Here is a 4261-nt window from a genome sequence, read left to right as displayed (position 1 = left end):
ATATGTAGTTGATGTTCCTAGGGATATTCTGTCATTAGCTTTGCTGTAGATTCTTGTCATGAGTCTTCAGTTTTCCTATTTTCTCCGTAAATTTTTATGGGGCACTTTCAAGAGTTAACAACAATGCTACTGCCACTGCCAACTTCCCGGAATTTTGATGAAGTGTGAGTTTCAACTTCTATTGACAACACTTTAAAATAGAATCGCAATAGCAAAATCATTCCAGAGGTTTGATCTAAGATTCGCTTTTCTTAGGCTTTAAGGGTGAATTTCTCTAGTTTCAAAGCTTCCCAGGCGCTTCTTCCCTTTTTTGCTGATCCATCATTCAACAAACATTTATTAAATGTCTCCCATGTATTGGTGTTTTAAAGATAAACAAGACACTACTCCCAACGATCTCACATTCTAGGAGGGAAAGCAGACTGGAAAACAGAAACACAAAATGAAACATAGTAAGTCATATAAAAGAAATGTCCACGAAGTGCTAAGAAACCAGGGCAGGGTTTAACTAAGAGGATTGCGGACAGCTTCCAAGAGGACCAGAACCTAACGGATGATTGGCCTTCACCAGGGGGAGAAAAGCATTGAAGGGGGAGAAATCTGATCGGTATTCACTGTACCCCTGACCATCAGGGTTTTACAGGTGTCAGGTATATTTTCTTTCCAGAAGAAAGAGTGATGTTCTTCTCAGCTGGGCCTTGCTGAGCCGGCTTCTCCTCACGATCCACTAGCTCGGTGGTTCTCAGAACGTGCTCCCCAGACCAGCGGCATCGGCATCATCCGGGAAATTGGGTCCCACCCAGACCTTCTGAATCAGAGATGCTGGGGACAGGGCCAGCAATCTGATGCATGCTAATACTTGAGATCCACTGTCCTAGATCATTTTCATTGCCCTTCTCAAGATCTCCTCCTTGACTTTCTTCTTTTTTGAGGCTTAGCAACAAATTCCCTGGGTAGAGATTCACTGAGTGTTTGCATGAGAAGATATTTTGTGATCATGTGAATCTTTATGTTGCCTACTGATCTACACAGGCTTAAACAGTCCATTTTGCAATAATTACCATGTTTTGATTAAAAACAACTGTGATACTACCGGAATTACCATGTTTTGATTGCAAACAACTGTGATACTACCACTACTAATAATGTTTGTTATTACTGAATGTTTACTATGGCCCAGGCACTCTGGTATAGACATCATATGTATTATTTCAATAATTACCATGTTTTGATTAAAAACAACTGTGATACTACCACTACTAATAATGTTTATTATTACTGAATGTTTACTATGGCCCAGGCACTCTGGTATAGACATCATATGTATTATTTCATCTAATTCTCACAATAAAGCTATGAGGAAGGAAGTATATGATTCTGATTTTGCCAGTGATAAAACTGAGGTTCAGGACAGGTTTATTTTAAAGTAAGTCACAGTTGCATAACCGGAACCAGAATTTGAAGCTGGAGCTACTTAATATCAGAAACTGCTCTTATCTTATTCCTTTATTGAACAGACATTTATTGACACCCACTTCTTTGCTGTGTGCGGGGGATGCCAAGGTGATAAAAGCAGATACATTCCAAGAGCTGAAAGTCTGGGGGACAGGTAGAAAAAGGTTAAATACATACATTTAGTCTGTAACTGTGAAGAGCGTAATAAAAAAAGAAACATGTTTTCATGGGTTCTTCGAGAGAGTCTATCAGAGGTGTGTCTTTTAATGGGGAAGTTAAGGAAGGCCACTTGGAGGAAGTGGTATTTTAGTAGAGAGGATGAGTAGGCATTATCTAGGCAAAGAAAGACTTCCAGCAAAGTGTTCGAGGTTGCTGTTATGAAAAAGGAATAGTTAGAAAATTAAAAATTTCTGAAATAAAAATTTAAACAATAAAGCTGGAAGGAAAAAAAAAAAAGGAAATACCAAGAATGTAGAACAAAAAGGCCACGAGATGGAAAATAGGAACTGGGCCCTGGAGCTGTTCTTTCTCTGCCCAGAGTTATGAGTCCTTCTCAATAGGCTGGGTCACACTCTGGGGTTCTGCAGGGAATAACATTAATGGCAGCATTGATCATTACACTGTTAACGGTCTTTGTGGACTTTTCCATTTTTAGCATTTCCTGCTAAATAAAGTGTGGCAAATTTTACATAGCCAAGTATCAGTGTGACAAACCTTGGTGGTATAGGAGGATTGAGATAACAGGGAGCAGAGGCAGTGAGTAAAATACAGGAGATTCCCTCGCCCTGAAGACGGCAGGGGAAGATTGACCGTCTGAAGTCAATATACCAGGAGATAGAGGTTATGGGCATGATTCCACGTTATAAGGGCAGTGCAGAGGGAATAAACATAAAGGTTAAAACAGCAACACCAGGAATAATCTTGGGGTGACAATGGGGAGGTGTCAGGCTTTTTAAAATCATTGAATTCCTCGTCTCCTATGACAGGGAGCAAATTGACAAATGCGTTTCTGGATCTATGAACTTCAGCAGTACAGGTATATGTTTTTTAGAAAATAGCCTCAATTGCCAGAATAACTAAAACTAAAAGTTATTAAAATATCTAAATCTGGGTATCCGTTCTAGGGTGGTGGTTATAGAAAAAGGATATTGATAGGAAAAGCTTGATTTTCCTTTAGCATTACTCTATGCTGTTTGATTTTTTAAAAATTTGAATTAAAATACATATAATATAAAATTTACCATTTTAACCCTTTATAACTGTGTAGTTCAGTGGCATTAAGTACATTCACATTGTGCAGCAATTACCACAAGCCATGCACAGAACTGTTTTCACATTGTAAAACTGAAAATCTGTATCTATTAAAAACTCTTTATGGCCCCCTCCCACCAGGTCCTGGCACCCACCATTCTACTTTCCATCTCTGCAAACTTGACTATGATAGGGAGCTGCTCATATGAATGGAATCATACAGTATTTGTCTTTTTGTGACTGGCTTATTCCACTAAGCATAATGTTCTCGGGGTTCATCTGTGTGTCAGAATTTCCTTCCTTTCTAAGGGTGAATAATATTCCATTGTATGGACATACCACAGTTTGCTTATCCTTCATCTGTCAATAGATGCTTGGGTTGCTTCCTGACTTTTGGCTATTGCAAATAAAACTGGTATAAACATGGGTGTATAATAGTTCTTTGAGTCTCTGTTTTCAGTTCTTTTGGGTATGTACATGGAAGTGGAATTGCTGGATCATATGGTAACTCTATGTTTTGAGGAACTACCATACTGTCTTCCATAGTGACTGCACCATTTTACATTCCCACCAACAGTGAGCCATGCTTTCTAATTTCTCACATTTATGCCAACACTTGTTATTTTATATATTTTTTCTCTTCTTTTCTTTTTGATAGTAGCTATCCTGATGAATGTGAGATAGTCTGAAATTTTTTAAACCATGAGCACATATGACTTTTACAACAACTACAACAGAAGCCCAGTCATTATGTAGCAAATGGATGAGATGTCTTCACAGAGAGAAAGGAGACCAATTAGAACCTGTTCCTAAATTTGTGTGACAGTAATGGCATCTTTATGATGGTTGTGGCTGTGGAGACCAAAGTAGATTTCGCAGGACATGACATGAAAACCATCTGGATAGAGGCGCTTTACTGAAACAAGAGAGACTCTAGGGAGAGCAGGGAAAATGAAGACTGTGGGACATTTAAACTGCAGATGGCTTGAGACAGCCACATGGACATGTCACTTTGGCCTTGGAATGGGGAAGCTCTGAGGAGAGCCCTGGGGAAAGGCATGAAGTTGTCAACATATAAATATGATATAAAGCCACAGGAATGGACGATGACCCTTGGGAGTAATATTGACTCAGAAGAGAGGAGGGACTGGACAAGACCCAGAGAGCTCTAACACTTAGAGTTCAGAGAGGCGAAGCCAATAAAAGAGAGAGCAGCAGTATAGAAGGAGACAAGAGAGAATGGTATAGTGGAGGGTGTGGTCAGTTGTGTGAAGTGCTCTGAGAACCTGGATGGAACCTGAAGGTGCCCTATTGTTTGGAAGTGTGAGGTCATTGATAATCTTCAGCAGTGACAATGTTGGTGGAGACAGGAACCAGGTTGGCGAACAGAGGAGGAAATGGTGGCCGAGTGAATGCTATACCTGTGGGCCTGGCCTTCAAGGAACATGCTCAGGAAAGGCAATGAGTTTCCCTCCCATGGCTCCTGTCTCTGCTGCCCTCAGGCACTCAGCGTGCTCCACACATGTTCTAGGCACTGGGAGTGGAACTGGAGAGA

The sequence above is a fragment of the Galeopterus variegatus genome, unplaced genomic scaffold (assembly GCF_000696425.1).
Source record: "Galeopterus variegatus unplaced genomic scaffold, G_variegatus-3.0.2 Scaffold2092, whole genome shotgun sequence".
NCBI lineage: Eukaryota > Metazoa > Chordata > Mammalia > Dermoptera > Cynocephalidae > Galeopterus > Galeopterus variegatus.
This window is presented reverse-complemented; position numbering follows the sequence as displayed.